Source organism: Coregonus clupeaformis, chromosome 19, assembly GCF_020615455.1.
Source record: "Coregonus clupeaformis isolate EN_2021a chromosome 19, ASM2061545v1, whole genome shotgun sequence".
NCBI classification, from domain to species: Eukaryota; Metazoa; Chordata; class Actinopteri; order Salmoniformes; family Salmonidae; genus Coregonus; species Coregonus clupeaformis.
Window position 1 is genome coordinate 32,447,455 of NC_059210.1, and position 18,623 is coordinate 32,466,077.

General features: G+C 47.3%; 1 pseudogene; it reads right to left on the reverse strand.

Moving 5' to 3' along the window:
- Positions 1-100: 100 nt before the first annotated feature.
- The window catches only part of LOC123481402, a 38,392-nt pseudogene continuing 19,869 nt past the window's right edge, over positions 101-18,623 (reverse strand).

Consider the following 18,623-nt stretch of genomic DNA (forward strand, 5'->3'; position numbering starts at 1 on the left):
CCATCTGATCCACTGGATTGTTCAGGGTGCCAGGATACATATGGAATTGTAATTATTATTTTACATATATTTTTATCTTGGTTTCTTGTAACAATCAATGCTACGCCCTTTTGACCACCACACCTCCTCTCGGTGTGAGAACACACCCATATAGTGGTCCATCGTTCCCAATGTCAGAGACCATGATCACTCTGTTAGCAGTCAGCTCCCAAACCTGGCACTACACAAACACACATTTTCATCAAAAGAAACTCAGAATGGGATAAACTTAAAAAAGTAAATGAGTTTAAATGCTTTTGGGATTCTTTATTATTCACCTTGTCAACAAATGGGTGGTCCATGAGAGTCTGGACCACCGATAGCTTGAGGTTTACGACATCAATCTTCTTCAGAATGGCATAGTTAAAGGCATCCAGGAACCAAGAGGTATATGAGACCTGATTGTTGGTGAAAACTCTGAAGATGTGAAGCTTCAGAGTCTGGGGCAAAGCCCTGGCACTCCTCGCAAGATGCTGGCAATGACCCCTGCCACAAAGGAGTACCATGTCCCAGCCCTGGAGAGAGAGAAGGAAGAGACCGAACTTAGAGCCAATGGCCACAGCACAGAAATCAGAATCACATCACTAAAGCACAAGGAGAGAAGAGGGTTCACTTAGGTAACCCATGATCTTACCATCATCAAAAGTGTCTTTTCATTGGTCCAGTTGGTTCTCTCCTTCCGTTTTTAAAATGTGGATGTTTCTCGATGAGTCCTGTGTCAAAAACAGCCCACCTTCACTCCGGAACCTACACACAGGGAGAATACAGACAGTTAGAATCAACCAGCAAAAATGTACTCAAAAACTACAACTGCAAGAAGTATGTACACAAGACACGTTAATGTAAACAACCACAAACTTGTTAGCCAAACAAACACACAGTACCCCCTGCTGTATGTCTGTCCTCACCAGTGTGTCCCATCTGCCAGAGGACATCAGCCTGCAGGATCTGGGCCACGTGGTCGGGATGGCTCTCAATAGCCTCCCGGCTGGAGTGGCGGCCAGTTGCAAGGCTGTAGTCCGAGCCCAGAGACAGGCTAGTCCGGCACAGTGGCTGGGACGACTGCCATTCTGGGTCCAGCGGGTGTCATTGTTTGCGAGGTGCCCGGGGTCCGAGCGCTGACGGGCAGAGATGACAAGAGAGGAAAACATCAAGAACAATCATCGCTGAAAAAGCCCGAGTGAAAAACAGCATTCAGTCATACATTGTTAGAGTGTGTACAATATTGAGAGAAATCGACAGCTCCCCTAAATGTGATATGAAATATCTTCTTTATTCTGTGTACAGTGAAGTAATCTCTTTGTTCTCATTTCAAATCAAGAAGCAACAGAATACCACAAATGCTGCTCTCGACTTCATCTGGATGTTAACTAGCTACGGAATGTAGGTTCATCATTGCAGATACATGCGAGCTCGTTGAACTTGATTGGGTTCAAATGTAAACAGCTACCACTACAATAATCAGCAATATAAGGAGATGGTGGTGGGCGGGTTCAACAAGCACCACTGATCTAATCATGTGAAATGGCCCCTATTGCAGTAACAGTTAGTCTTCAGCGACACTGACAGAGCTGCTGACGTCTCCACTATGAAGTGCCATTATATCACAATCTGTATTCTCCCAGTCACTCCAACAGTGATGATGATACCACCGCTGCCACTACTCATAATTATTACCACCTCTAAATGGATCCAAGAGGTCAATCGGTGGAGAATAATTCTAGCCCTTATTAATGTCAATGAATAAAACATCCTTGGAAACTATGAAATGGTTCATCAACTTCGGAGGAGAGCGCTGCGGATTTTGAATGCACTCCCCTTCCATCAAGTTCATTTTCAATGTCCCCTTTCAATTAAATAATGTTTAAAGTGGTACTGGTGTTGGTTTGCAGCAGAGGTCATTGTAGTGGTGAGTGATTCCTGCAATACAGATGCAGACTAGGTGGTGGGAGGAGAACAACTATTTAGGGGCGCAGTGGTCCTGAGTGGTGCAGTGGTCTAAGGCACCCATCGCAGTGCTAGACTGTGCACACTAGGATCCTGGTTCAATCGAGGCTCTGCCGTAGCCGGCCGCGACCGAGACTCATGGGCGGGCAAGCACAATTGGCCCAGCGTCCGTCCAGGGTAGGGGAGGGAATGGCCGGCAGGGATGTAGCTCAGTTGATAGAGCATGGCGTTTGCAACGCCAGGGTTGTGGGTTCGATTCCACGGGGGCCAGTATAAAAATAATATGTATTCACTAACTGCAAGTCGCTCAGATAAAGCGTCACTAAATGACTAAAATGTAAATGTAAAATGGCTCTGGGATGGAGGGGGGCTCCAATGTGCCCAGACACAGCACTCATTCATACTGACCCAGGTCCTGAGAGGAGTTTCTACCAACCCCCAGGCACAAACAGTGCTCTCCTGGAGCTGCCCCACTGCTGGTTAGGATGTAGGTGCTGCATGATATATGATCCCTGCTAAACGTCGATCAAACACAGAAAAACATGACCAGAGGGCAGCTATATGACTTGACACACACACACACACACACACACCCGTATAGCGCCTTGCAAAAAGTATTCATCCCCATTGGCATTTTTCCTATTTTGCTGCATTACAACCTGTAATTTAAATGGATTTTTATTTGGATTTCAATGTAATGGACATACACAAAATAGTCCAAATTGGTGAAGCGAAAGTGAAAAAAATTATTGTTTCAAAAAATTTGATCTGGTACAACCAATTACCTTCAGAAGTCACATGATTAGTTAGAATTAAAATGTATGCACTCACTAACTGTAAGTCGCCTCTGGATAAGAGCTCTTGCTAAAATGACTAAAATGTAAAATGTAAAAATAAAGTCCACCTGTGTGCAATCTAAGTGTCACATGATCTGTCATATGATTCTCAGTATATATACACCTGTTCTGAAAGGCCCCAGAGTCTGCAACCACCACTAAGCAAGCGGCACCATGAAGACCAAGGAGCTCCAAACAGGTCAGGGACAAAGTTATGAGAAGTACAGATCAGGGGTTGGGTTATAAGCAGAAAATATCCGACACGTTGAACATCCCACGGAGCACCATTTAAATCCATTATAAAAAAATGGAAATAATATGGCATCACTAATAAACCTACCAAGAGAGGGCCACCCACCAAAACTCACAGACCAGGCAAGGAGGGCATTAATCAGAGAGAGGCAACAAAGAGACCAAAGATAACCTGAAGCACCGCAAAGCTCCACAGCGGAGATTGGAGATCTCCATTGGACCACTTAAGCCGATACCTCGCACAGAGCTGGGCTTTACGGAAGAGTGGCCAGAAAAAAGCCAGTGCTTAAAGACAAAAATAAGCAAACACATTTGTTTAGTGTTCGGCAAAAGGCATCGTGGGAGACTCCCCAAATGTATGGAAGAAGGTACTCTGGTCAGATGAGACTAAAATTTGGCCATCAAGGAAAAGCGCTATGTCTGGGGCAAACCCAACACCTCTCATCACCCCCGAGAACACCATTCCCACAGTGAAGCTTATGGTGGTGGCAGCATCATGCTGTGGGATGTTTTTCATGTAGCAAGGACTGGGAAACTGGTCAGAATTTATGATGGATGGCGCTAAATACAGGGGAATTCTTGAGGGGAAACCTGTTTCAGTCTCCAGAGATTTGAGACTCGGACGGAGGTTCACCTTCCAGCAGGAGAAGACCAAGCCTAAGCATACTGCCTAGGCAACACTTGAGTGGTTTAAGGGGAAACATTTAAATGTCTTGGAATGGCCTAGTCAAAGCCCAGACCTCAATTCAATTGAGAATCTGTGGTATGACTTAAAGATTGCTGTACACCAGCAGACCCCATCCAACTTGAAGGAGCTGGAGCAGTTTTGCCTTGAAGAATGGGAAAAAATCCCAGTGGCTGGGATGTGCCAAGCTTATAGAGATACCCAAGAGACTTGCAGATACCCCAAGAGACCTCTATACCAGGCGGTGTCAGAGGAAGGCCCTCAAAATTGTCAAAGACTCCAGCCACCCTAGTCATAGACTGTTCTCTCTGCTACCGCACGGCAAGCGGTACCGAGTGCCAAGTCTAGGTCCAAAAGACTTCTCAACAGCTTCTACCCCCAAGCCATAAGACTCCTGAACAGCTAATCATGGCTACCCGGACTATTTGCACTGCCCCCCACCCCATCCTTTTTACGCTGCTGCTACTCTGTTAAGTCTGTTTATGCATAGTCACTTTAACTCTACCCACATGTACATATTACCTCAACTACCTCAACTAGCCGGTGCCCCCGCATTACTGACTCTGCAACGGTACCCCCTGTATATATAGCCTCCCTACTGTCACTTTATTTTACTGTATATATAGCCTCCTTACTGTCACTTTATTTTACTTCTGCTCTTTTTTCTCAACACTTTTTTGTTGTTGTTGTTTTATTCTTACTTTTTTGTTTAAAATAAATGCAATGTTGGTTAAGGGCTGTAAGTAAGCATTTCACTGCAATGCTCTGCACTCTGTTGTATTCGAGCGCATGTGACCAATAAAATTTGATTTGATTTGATTTGATTTGTAATTGCTTTAAAAGGTGGCTCTACAAAGTATTGACTTTGGGGGTGAATAGTTATGATCGCTCAAGTTTTCTGTTTTTAGTGTTATTTCTTGTTTGTTTCACAATAAAAAATATTTTGCATCTTCAAAGTGGTAGGCATGTTGTGTAAATCAAATGATACAACCCCCCCAAAATCCATTTTAATTCCAGGTTGTAAGGCAACAAAATAGGAAAAATGCCAAGGGGGGTGAATACTTTCGCAAGCCACTGTATGTGGGATATGGGGACTGTCTATATGACAAAGCATAAAGTATGTGGATCAGTTAAAACAAGAAAAGCAGGGCTGAGCGGAGATGGAGACTCACAGTCAGGTGTATACCCGAGTGTCTTGCGGAACACCTTGAGCTGGGGAGTGACCCTCTTGATGTAGGGGTGGTCCTCCAGGGTGAGCAGGCTGCTGCGAGAGGCCCGGGGATCTGCACCACTTCAAAGTCACTGGGGAAGTCACTGGCTGGGTTCTCCCGGAGCACGATGTGCCAGTCCAGGGCCTCGGCGGTCCGCAGAGCACTGCTGATGAAGAGACTGCGTGCCTTGGCTGTAAAGTAGCCATTAAACACCACTATGTACTCTGGAGAAAGAGAGAACAGGGTAATCATTAAACATCTCCAAGGCAGTTGTGCTTCAGCTGTGGGACATTCCAATGTCAACAGATTTATAGGTGGCATTGCCATTTGGGGAGAGCGATATAGGTAAAACTCATTACTCCATTGGTTTTAGATGTCCTTAAAGCTCAAGGTTTGCCATTACAGTCACTGTAATATTCTCTTGTTTCTAGAAGAAAAACTGGTACAGTGATACCCTTCAAGTCTGCACTGATACCCTGCAAGTCTGCATTGTACTAGCAGTTCCTCTGCTGTCACAACAGTGAAATAAAAGCCCATAAAAACAGCAATGCATGACAAAAGGAGGCCTAGAATCAAATCATACTGAATAACTTTCAGTTAGCTACATTGTGCCATCGTCGGTGTACAATTGCACAGACCCCTGGCGCGTGGCACCAATGTAGCTTAACTTTCATGAATTTAGTATGAATGTGTTGGCAGAGACATAAAACTACAAGCCAATTCTTTATTGACTCTGCACAAGGCCCTTCACATGATCTTGACCGCTTAGCCCGACCACTCTATCATGATGATCCCTCGCCCTGCTTCACAATGCACTGCTCTCACTGAGTCAGTAGGAATTCATTGAAAAATAAGGCTGTGGAATAAAGGTCAATAATAAGGGGACTATAAATACCATGTTATATTCTGCCATGGTGCTCTGCCAGCAGGGCTGCACAGACACGCATCCCAGACAGACTACTCTGACTCGAGTCCTGGACCTTTAAGAGGAAGGAGGGGGTATGTACGCTCTGGGACAACAGCCAATGAATACTCCATCCAACAATGAAGGATCCAACACAGTTTGGCTAAAGCCCTAAAACTCAACTCTGGCCGTGTCTAGACTTGACCCGTTCATGCAGCTTTAGTATTCTGATCATAGAGTTCTGATCATGGAATTCCAAACGTCTCATGCGTCTACACCTATATATAAATGTGTCTACCGTGTCCAGATTCCCTTTTCCGGCGCTATATTCAAAGGCCAGCATGCATTCTACAAACGGTGGAAAAGGCAAAATATGATAATGCCACAACAACTGATGACAGTAGCTAACTACTGTAGCTAACTAGCCAGCTAACCTCTGTAGCTAGCCAGCAAGCAAGCAACGCTAAAGGGATTGCAAACAGGTTAGCATAACTCTAGCCAAACAAATGTTTTTTCTAAATATTAGCTAGAATGCTAGCATTTATGAGGCCAGCAAACAAGTTTCTCACATGCTGTGGGAGGAGTGCTGATGATGTCGCCCACTGTATGAGCTTTCGGTAGCCTGATTGCGTCAGACTGAGGAGAAATCCGCACACAATGCATCCCTGACCACCTTCTGAAGTGGTCAGCCAGACCACCTTCTGAAGTGTCAGCCAGATCTGTACACAATCAGACCACCCGTCTTTTCAATGCGATCTTCGTATTCTGATAGCAGAAGTTGCATGTAAGTGTCAAGTTTAGACACGACCTCCGGACCTCGAAGCCAGTTCCACTGCTTTTTATCATTGTTCCCCTCTAAATCAGGGATTGATTTAGTGGATGCAATTAATTATCAGGTAGAACAGAAAACCAGCAGGCTCCGGACCTCGTATGTTAATAGTTGAATACCCCTTGGCTGAAGCCTGCTAAGCCATGTGGGAACCTCCAGCCAGGTAGAGTAGAGTAGAGCAGCTTGACAGTGATCGTCCTGCCACGCTCAGGTTGTGTTATCGGTATGTGGTCAATGAGTGACAATTCATTGAAAAAACACCATAAAACAAAGATAAACTTGACTTACATGTCATAAATGGCAATCACCATAAAGAGAATGTGGCCTGAATATCTCCCAAACATCCTTTGGCTTTGACCCAAATAATGAAATGTTAGGAAATGGTAGGTATGGACCTTGTATGTCAGTCATGATTTTACAGCAGAAGTTCCATAGGAGTAGCCAAGAGGCAGCCCTTCCTGCCATTGGTGTTCTAGTCTGTAAACTACAGTAACATAGCTTACCATGTTCGACTACTTTGGTGGAAAACTCCAGTTTCACAGTGAGACTTGAGCAGTTGGAACTGTGGGTCTCATCAGGGTTGGGAGAGTAGGTGGAGGAGGACACAGCCCCATCCCCTCCCTCTGTCCCCACTAGAAAGAACCTGCCACATAGCAGGACCACTACTATGGAGAGCCATATAGGCACCAGGGTCATAGTCCAAGCTGTCCTTTTCTGTTCACTACCCATCAGAAATAGTCTTTATCCCTCCAAGCCCAGAGCAGGCGTCCTAGCAGCCAGGGGGAATTGTTTAACATATGACAAGACAAAAATATGGCTGATATGGCAATCATCAACAGAGCAGTTCATGTCCAGCGCTCACAGATGCCCTCATTGCACATGGCCTGAGCTTCTTTCATTTCTTTCTGCGTTTCCTCTCCATCTTTAAAGTCCAGTGTGTTGATCTGTCCTTCAGCCAGGCAACTATCGGGGATCCATTTTCACACACAGAGGAGATCCACAGAGGCAGATGAGGATGGTGGTTGTGTAGCCTAGAGAGTTCCACTGCAGATCTTTTCCTCAAATACCTGGAACGAAATGGAAGACACATTGTCATATTAATGGGACATAATAAAATCTAATGCACACATATGCTTCAGCAACTTCATGCTTTCTGTTCTCCAATCAAATCAATCTATACTGAACAAAAATATAAACGCAACATGTAAAGTGTTGATCCCATGTTTCATGAGCTGAAATAAAACATCCCAGAAATTGTCCATACTCACAAAAAGCTGTCAGGTGTTGCTGTAAATTGGTGTGGTGTGGAATCAGGCGCAGGACGCAGAAGTTAAGTCCAACAAAGACTTTTACTAGAGCACACAAAAATACAATCCAAACAGCCCGGAGGCGAGAAAAGCGCACACAGGCGTAAACAAACGAGCGCACAAAACATGTGCGAAAATCTTCTCCTAAAAATAAACAAGGAGGAAAGCTACAAATAGCGCACCAAAACGGGTAGCGCAACAACACGACAACGGGAACAATTACACACAACACCTAAATTCACAACAAGGAACTAAATAGGGTGCTTAATGAGACATAACACAAAACAGGTGTGACAAACAGACAAAACCAATCAAACATGAAACATAGAACGGTGGCAGCTAGTACTCCGGAGACGACGACCGCCGAAACCTGCCCGAACAAGGAGGAGGGGCCGCCTGGCCGAAACCGTGACAGTACCCCCTTGACGCGCGGCTCCAGCCGTGCGCCGCCCCCGGCCTCGGGGACGACCAGGAGGACGCGGAGCAGGCGCGTAGGATGACCACGATGGAATCCGGTCAGAAGGGACGGGTCCAGAATGTCCCTCCTCGGCACCCAGCACCGCTCCTCCGGGCCGTACCTCCCACTCCACGAGATATTGGAGACCCCCCATCCGAGCGTCTCGAATCCAGGATGGTCCGAACAGTGTATCGCCGGAGCCCCCTCGATGTCCAACGGGGGCGGAGGAGTCTCTTCTATCTCAAAGTCCTGGAGTGGACCAGCTACCACCGGCCTGAGGAGAGACACATGGAACGAGGGGTTAATATTCTTGTAATCAATGGGCAGTTGTAACTGTAACACACCTCGTTCAATCTCCTCAGGACTTTAAAAGGCCCCACAAACCGCCGACCCAGCTTCCGGCAGGGCAGGCGGAGGGGCAGGTTTCTGGTTGAGAGCCAGACTCGATCTCCAGGTGCGTACACTGGCCCCTCACTGCGGTGGAGGTCGGCGCTCGTCTTCTGTCGACGGATGGCTCGCTGCAGATGGACGTGTGCAGCGTTCCACGTCTCCTCCGAGCGCCGCACCCACTCATCCACAGCAGGGGCCTCGATCTGGCTCTCATGCCAAGGTGCCAGAACCGCCTGGTACCCTAACACACACTGGAAAGGGGTTAGTTTAGTGGAGGAGTGGCGGAGAGAGTTCTGTGCCATCTCGGCCCAGGGCACATATCTCGCCCACTCCTCCGGCCGGCCCTGACAATATGACCTCAGAAACCTACCCACATCCTGGTTGACCTCGTTCGACCTGCCCATTACTCTCCGGGTGGTAACCCGAGGTAAGGCTCACCGAAACCCCCAACCGTTCCATAAAGGCTCTCCAGACTCTGGAGGTAAACTGGGGGCCTCGATCAGACACTATATCCTCGGGTACCCGAATGCCGGAAGACGTGAGTAAATAGAGCCTCAGCGGTCTGTAGGGCAGTAGGAAGACCCGGCATGGGAAGGAGACGACAGGCCTTCGAGAACCGATCCACAACGACCAGGATGGTGGTATTCCCTTGTGAGGAGGGAAGGTCGGTAACAAAATCCACCGAGAGGTGAGACCAGGGTCGTTGTGGAACGGGCAGGGGTTGTAATTTACCCCTGGGCAAGTGTCTGGGCGCCTTACACTGGGCACACACTGAGCAGGAGGAGACATAAATCCTCACATCCCTGGCTAACGTTGGCCACCAGTACTTTGTACTAAGGCAGTGCACTGTCCGGCCAATACCTGGATGTCCAGAGGAGGGTGACGTGTGAGCCCAATAAATCAGCCGATCCCGGACCTCGAGCGGGGACGTACGTCCGACCCACCGGACACTGTGGAGGGCTAGGGTCGGTGCGTAATGCCCGCTCGATCTCCGCATCGACCTCCCATACCACCGGTGCAACCAGACAAGACTCCGGTAGTATGGGAGTGGGTTCCACGCACCTCTCCTCCGTGTCATACCGCCGAGACAGGGCATCTGCCTTCCCGTTCTGGGACCCAGGGATGTAAGTGATCTTGAACACAAACCGGGCGAAACATAGTCCATCGAGCCTGGCGAGGATTCAGTCTCCTAGCTGCCCGAATGTATTCCAGGTTACGGTGGTCAGTCAGAATGAGGAAAGGGTGTTGAGCCCCCTCAAGCCAATGCCTCCACACCTTTAGGGCCTGTACTACGGTTAACAGCTCCCTGTCCCCTACGTCATAATTCCGCTCCGCCGGACTGAGCTTCTTAGAATAAAAAGCACAGGGGCGGAGTTTAGGTGGTGTGCCGGACCGTTGTGAAAGAACTGCCCCGATACCGGCCTCAGACGCGTCTACCTCTACTTGGAAGGGTAAAGTGGGATCCGGGTGCGCCAGCACTGGAGCCGAGGTAAACAGGTCCTTCAGTCTCCCAAAAGCCCTGTCCGCCTCAGCCGACCACCGCAAGCGCACAGGACCCCCTTCAGAAGAGACGTTATGGGAGCTGCCACCTGTCCAAAACCCCCGGATAAACCTCCGGTAGTAATTTGCAAAACCCAAGAACCGCTGCACCTCTTTAACCGTAGTTGGGGTTTGCCAATTACGCACGGCAGACACACAGGTCAACCTCTATTCTCACCCCTGACGCAGACAACTGATAACCCAAAAAGGAGACTGACTCCTGAAAGAACAGACATTTCTCGGCTTTGACATACAGGTCATGCTCCAACAATCTCCCTCAATACCCTGCGCACCAGGGCTACATGCTCGGCCCGAGTAGAACTGTATACTAGAATATCATCTATGTACACCACTACTCCCTGCGCCTGCATGTCCCGGAAAATCTCATCTACAAAAGATTGGGAGACTGATGGAGCATTCATTAAAACCATATGGCATGACGAGATACTCGTAATGGCCGGAGGTAGTACTAAATGCTGTCTTCCACTCATCGCCCTCCCTAATGCGCACCAAGTTATATGCGCTCCTGAGGTCCAATTTTGTGAAGAACCGTGCCCGTGTAAGGACTCCGTCATGGTCGCAATCAGCGGGAGTGGATAACTATATTTCACAGTCACCTGATTGAGACCGCGGTAATCAATACACGGACGCAAACCTCCATCCTTTTTCTTCACAAAAAAGAAGCTCGAGGACGCGGGAGAAGTGGAGGGCCGTATGTATCCCTGTCTCAGAGACTCGGCAATGTATGTCTCCATTGCCCCTTTCTCCTCCTGTGACAAAGGATACACATGGCTCCGCGGGAGCGCAGCTCCTGCCTGGAGGTCTATCGCACAATCCCCCTGTCTATGAGGCGGCAACCGTGCCGCTCTAGTCTTACTAAACACGAGTGCCAAATCCTCATACTCAGGCGGAATGTGCAGTGCTGGCATCTGGTTCGGACTCTCCACCGAAGTCGCCCCCTACGGAAACACCCAGACATAGCCCCTCACACTGAGCAGACCACCCTTTAAGAGCCTTCTCTCGCCACGAAATCGTAGGATCATGGGTAATCAACCAGGGAAGCCCCAGTACCACCGGATACGCAGGGAGAGTCGATCAGATAGAGTTGAATCGTCTCCTCATGACCCCCCTGCGTCTTCATCCTAAGTGGCGCCGTGACCTCCCCTAATCAACCCAGATCCCAACGGACGACTATCTAGGGCATGTACAGGGAAAGGCTTATCAACCGGAAGGAGGGGAATCCCTAACTCAACACAGAATTTACGATCTACAAAATTCCCAGCTGCGCCTGAATCGACTAGCGCCTTATGCTGGGAACGAGGTGCAACCTGTGGAAAACAAACAGGTATAGTTATGTGTACGACAGAAAGCTCTGGGTAAGTAGGGCGCCTACTCACCTGGGAGGACTCCCCAATGTGTGACCTGCCGTTTCCCTCACCAGGGGACCCTCCCCAGCACCTAGCCGCGGTGTGCCCTCCGCGGCCACAGTTGGTGCAGGAGACCGCCCCCTCGGGCTCCTTCTTCTCCCCCTCTAGCGCCAGCACCTCCGAGCTCCATCGGGCTCGGCTCGGAGACGCTGGAGGGTGGAATGGGCGACCCCCACCTGGGACGTCCCCGCGGGTCGCGAGCAGGGTGTCCAGCCGAATGGCCATGTCCACCAACTGGTCAAATGATAGTGTAGTATCCCTGCACGCTAACTCTCTGCGGACGTCCTCCCGAAGGCTGCATCTAAAGTGGTCTATGAGGGCCCGCTCATTCCACCCTGCATCTGCCGCTAGAGTCCGAACTCCAGCGCAAACTCTTGAGCGCTCCTCATCCCCTGCCGGAGGTAGAATAGACGCTCCCCCGCCGCCTTCCCTTCTGGTGGATGGTCGAAGACCGCACGGAAGCGGCGGGAGAACTCCGCATAGGTGACAGTGGCGGCGTCTATTCTCCTCCATTCGGCGTTGGCCCACTCCAACGCCTTGCCGGTGAGACAGGAGATGAGGGCGGAAACGCTCTCGTGTCCCGAGGGCGCCGGGTGTACGGTGGCAAGGTAGAGTTCCACCTGTAACAGGAACCCCTGACACCCGGCAGCGGTGCCGTCGTACGCCCTCGGGAGCGAGAGCCGAATCCCACTGGGTTCCGGTTGTTGGACGGGGCGGGCTGACCGATGGTGATGGTGCGGTAGGTGGAGGTGTGGGTACATCGCTGGTCTCCCATCGATGGAGAATGTTCATCACCCGGTCCAGGGCGTGCCCGATCTGGTTAATCCGATCGTCTTGACCACGGAGACGCTCCTCCATGATGTCGGTGGGTGCTCCTGCTGATTCCATGCGATGGTGTGTAATTCTGTCAGGTGTTGCTGTAAATTGGTGTGGTGTGGAATCAGGCGCAGGACGCAGAAGTTAAGTCCAAGAAAGACTTTTAGTAGAGCACACAAAAATACAATCCAAACAGCCCGGAGGCGAGAAAAGCGCACACAGGCGTAAACAAACGAGCGCACAAAACATGTGCGAAAATCCTCTCCTAAAAATAAACAAGGAGGAAAGCTACAAATAGCGCACCGAAACGGGTAGCGCAACAACACGACAACGGGAACAATTACACACAACACCTAAATTCACAACAAGGAACTAAATAGGGTGCTTAATGAGACATAACACAAAACAGGTGTGACAAACAGACAAAACCAATCAAACATGAAACATAGAACGGTGGCAGCTAGTACTCCGGAGACGACGACCGCCGAAACCTGCCCGAACAAGGAGGAGGGGCCGCCTTGGCCGAAACCGTGACAAAAGCTTATTTCTCTCAAATTTGGTGCACAAATGTGTTTACATCCCTGTTAGTGAGCATTTCTCCTTTCTGTCTGTAATAAAGCCCTTTTGTAGGGAAAAACTCATTCTGATTGGCTGGGTCTGGCTCCCCAGTGGGTGGACCTGGCTTCCAAGTGTGTGGGCCTATGCCCTCCAAGGCCCACCCATGGCTGCACCCCTGCCCAGTCATGTGAAATCCATAGATTAGGGCTTAATTTATTTATTTCAATTGACTGATTTCCTTATATGAACTGTAACTCAGTTAAATCTTTGAAATTGTTGCATGTTGGATTTAAATTTTTGTTCTGTATACTTAGATCCTATGTAGCCTAGTTTTTGAGGGGTAAACTAGTGTACAATGTAATTTCAGTAGTTACAAGGCAACATAAAATCGTAATGGGGTGGTCAAAGGGACCTCTAACCATTGGTACTGCTGGTTTGACGTAGAGGACTTCCACTCTTGCAAGGAAACTACCTGAAATCTGGGGGAATGCCAAAACTCAGCCACAAAGGCTTGGCCCCAAGGGAAAAATCCCTTATCATTGGGATAAGTCAGTAGTCTTAAAATCCCACCCTCTAAATCACTTACCCTGGACAGGTGGGGTTTCATTTCCCTTCAGCGTCCTGAGGTATGGACCCTGCAGTCACAACCCCTCCAAAGTTAGCAAGAACCAGTTACATTATACCACTAAGGCAGCCTTTTCCTGGAATATATGGACAGCTCTCTCCCTCCCTTTGTGCACACCAGATGGGCCTTTCTGAGACCCAAACCAAACAACTAGTTCAGGCTCCGGCTGGGAACATTGTCTGCTGGGTTAAAATAGGGTGTAAATGCTTGGACACACTGGTGGCGTTAGCCGGCCAAGAATACTTAGCACATCTGAACAGAGTGCCGAACGTAATTAGTCAGACGTCCACCAGCGAGTGGTCCCTAAAACACACATGAGAAAACAACATCAAACCTCTGGGCACCTCATCCCCCTCTTAGAACAATTGTCCGAAAAAATAAAAATGAAGCAGAACCATGTCGGTCAAAACTATATTTTGCAAATGAACTGGGACAAGAGTCGTGTTTTCCAGTTGTTAGAAGTTACATCCCCAAAACATATACAACACAAATGTCTCCTAGCCTCCCATGCATAGGCTACTTTCTGTCCCGAACACTAAAACTGAAACGAAATAATATAAAAACTAAATAGAAATGTTTTCTAAAACTGAAACTAAATAAAAACGAGTAAAGTGGACCTGAAAACTAAACTGAAACTAATAGAAATAAAAACTAATAGTGGCTTGCGAAAGTATTCTCCCCCCTTGGCATTTTTCCTATTTTGTTGCCTTACAACCTGGAATTAAAATTGATTTTTGAGGGGGTTTGTATCATTTGATTTACACAACATGCCTACCACTTTGAAGATGAAAAATATGTTTTATTGTGAAACAAACAAGAAATAAGACAAAAAAATTGAAAACGGCTGGGTTACTGGCTACAGTCATGCTAGCTGGTAGTGAAGCTGCCTGGCCAGAGCTACCTGCTGCAGAAAGGTCAGATTTCTCCATTACTTTCTGTAGCTAATTTACAGTAGCTAGATCTTCTGCCGGCTGATGGTGTTTATTGACGGAGTAATAATGAACAGCAGTTACTGTAAATGGTTACCTATCTGGCATTTTGCATAGCTACAGTGAGGGAAAAAAGTATTTGATCCCCTGCTGATTTTGTACGTTTGCCCACTGACAAAGAAATGATCAGTCTATAATTTTAATGGTAGGTTTATTTGAACAGTGAGAGACAGAATAACAACAACAAATCCAGAAAAACGCATGTCAGAAATGTTATAAATTGATTTGCATTTTAATGAGGGAAATAAGTCTTAGACCCCTCTGCAAAACATGACTTAAAACCCTTGTTGGCAAATCACAGAGGTCAGAAGTTTATTGTAGTTGGCCACCAGGTTTGCACACATCTCAGGAGGGTTTTGTCCCACTCCTCTTTGCAGATCTTCACCAAGTCATTAAGGTTTCAAGGCTGACGTTTGGCAACTCGAACCTTCAGCTCCCTCCACAGATTTTCTATGGGATTAAGGTCTGGAGACTGGCTAGGCCACTCCAGGACCTTAATGTGCTTCTTCTTGAGCCACTCCTTTGTTGCCTTGGCCGTGTGTTTTGGGTCATTGTCATGCTGGAATACCCATCCACGACCCATTTTCAATGCCCTGGCTGAGGGAAGGAGGTTCTCATTCAAGATTTGACGGTACATGGCCCCGTCCATCGTACCCTTTGATGCTGTGAAGTTGTCCTGTCCCCTTAGCAGAAAAACACCCCCAAAGCATAATGTTTCCACCTCCATGTTTGACGGTGGGGATGGTGTTCTTGGGGTCATAGGCAGCATTCCTCCTCCTCCAAACACGGCGAGTTGAGTTGATGCCAAAGAGCTCAGTTTTGGTCTCATCTGACCACAACACTTTCACCCAGTTCTCCTCTGAATCATTCAGATGTTCATTGGCAAACTTCAGACGGGCCTGTATATGTGCTTTCTTGAGCAGGGGGACCTTGCGGGCGCTGCAGGATTTCAGTCCTTCACGGCATAGTGTGTTACCAATTGTTTTCTTGGTGACTATGGTCCCAGCTGCCTTGAGATCATTGACAAGATCCTCCCGTGTAGTTCTGGGCTGATTCCTCACCGTTCTCATGATCATTGCAACTCCACAAGGTGAGATCTTGCATGGAGCCCCAGGCTGAGGGAGATTGACAGTTCTTTTGTGTTTCTTCCATTTGCGAATAATCGCACCAACTGTTGTCACCTTCTCACCAAGCTGCTTGGCGATGGTCTTGTAGCCCATTCCAGCCTTGTGTAGATCTACAATCTTGTCCCTGACATCCTTGGAGAGCTCTTTGGTCTTGGCCATGGTGGAGAGTTTGGAATCTGAACGCTTGCAATTTTTTGAAACAATTTATTTATTTCATTTCATTTCACCAATTTGGACTATTTTGTGTATGTCCATTACATGAAATCAAAATCCATTTAAATTACAGGTTGTAATGCAACAAAATAGGAAAAACGCCAAGGGGGAAGAATACTATTGCAAGGTACTGTATATAAACACAAAACTATAAATGGAGTGACTGCGGTTCCAGATTTTCGGGAAACTCGATTTGCCTGGCTAATGATAGAAATATTTATGCGCATGTGCAGGATATTTCTTTCCGTAGCTGCTGCCCACTCCGCTGCTGCTGCTCTGCTCTACTTAGTTTGGTAGAGTTTGTGCATATATTATGACGACATTTTGTGGTGTTTTTGTTCATTTTGGACTTCGTGATGGTTTTTCTGGTTGTTCGGGGACACAAAATTTCTACTGCACCAAACATCTTTGTTAGATGTAAAATTGCATGATTAAGATCTATTCGGCAAAAACGTCAAAATTAATGACAGATTTCTTGAGTTATCTTAGATTCATTCTGACTATTTTGAGGAAGTGTATACCTGCTACGGCGTCACTAAATGGACAAACAGTACTACTGCCGCTTTTTTCTCGTTTTTCAAGTGAATGTATTTTAAGGGAGTACGCGAGCACACTCGTTCGGTTCGGCTAGCTGAGTTCGGAAGCATGCTGATGCCTTTAGGCTACATGCAGCTATTTACATGTTGTACACAAAAGACATGATTAACATGTTTGTAAAAACTATCTAGACAGCTTATTAAACACAAGTAAGACAAAGACGCGCAGTCTAATTAATAATAAGGCCCAATGCTGTCAAAAAAGTGATTTTCCTGTGTATATATTTTCACACTATGAGGTTGGAATAATAATGTGAAATTGTTAAAATTATGATAATGCCCTTTTAGTGTAAGAGCTGTTTGAAAAGGCTGCCTGAAATTGTAACCTGTTGTGGTGGGATGGACTTTAGGCCTGCCTAGTAACATTACCAGGCGGTAAATGAGTTAATAGACCAATAAGAAAGAGAGTTTCAAACCTCTCTGCCAATAAGAGCTAGTTTTCAGTTTTCCCCTCAGACCACTCCCAGACAGAATTCTTGCTTGAGAAATTGCTCTTTGCTAAGAAGCTAGTCGTTTCTTTTTGACCATTTTAATTGAAAAACAAATCACAGTAAACTTAATTGTTACCCAGAAATGATATTGAGATAAAAATGGCTGCATTGGACCTCTAATCATTGCAAACATTTGTTACCCACATGAAAAAGAATACTACAGAACACTACAGTACTTACTATAGCATTCTGTAGTAAATTGTGGTATACTATACTACACACTGTAGTATACCTCGATCACGTGTAGTACGTACTATAGAATGTTGTAGTATACTGTAGAACACTACACTACATGACCAACAATATGTGGACACCCCTTCAAATTAGTGGATTCGACTATTTCAGCCACACCCGTCGCTGACAGGTGTATAAAATAGAGCACACAGCCATGCAATCTTCATAGACAATCATTGGCAGTAGAATGGCCTGTATTGAAGAGCTCAGTGACTTTCAACGTGGCACCGTCATAGAATGCTACCTTTCCAACAAGTCAGTTCGTCAAATGTCTGCCCTGCTAGAGCTGCCCTGGTCAACTTTAAGTGATGTTATTGTGAAGTGGAAACGTCTAGGAGCAACAATGGCTCAGGTTGTGAAGTGGTAGGCCACACAAGCTCACAGAACGGGACCACCGAGTGCTGAAGCGTGTAGCGGGTTAAAGTAATCTGTCCTCGGTTGCAACATCACTACCGAGTTCCAAACTGCCTCTGGAAGCAACGTCCGCACAATAACTGTTTGTCGGGAGCTTCATGAAATGGGTTTCCATGGCCGAGCAGCTGCACACAAGCCTAAGATCACCAACGCCAAGCGTCTGCTGGAGTGGTGTAAAGATCGCCGCCATTGGACTGGAGCAAGAGAAATGCATTCTCTGGAGTGATGAATCACGCTTCATCATCCGTCAGTCCAACGGACAACTGTAAAGTTTGGTGGAGGAGGAATAATGGTCTGGGGCTGTTTTTCATGGTTCGGGCTAGGCCCCTTAGTTCCATTGAAGGGAAATCTTAACGCTACATCATACAACTACATTCTAGAATATTCTATGCTTCCATCTTTGTGGCAACAGTTTGGGGAAGGCCCTTTTCTGTTTCAGCATGACAATGCCCGTGCAAAAAGCGAGGTCAATACAGAAATGGTTTGTCGATATCGGTGTGGAAGAACTTGACTGGCCTGCACAGAGCCCTGACCTCAACCCTGTCGAACACCTTTGGGACTGCGAGCCAGGCCTAATCGCCCAACATCAGTGCCCGACCACATTAACGCTTGTGGCTGAATGGAAGCAAGTCCTCGCCGCAATGTTCCAACATCTAGTGGAAAGCCTTCACAGAAGAATGGAGGCTGTTATAGCAGCAAAGGGGGACTAACTCCATATTAATGCCCATGATTTTGGA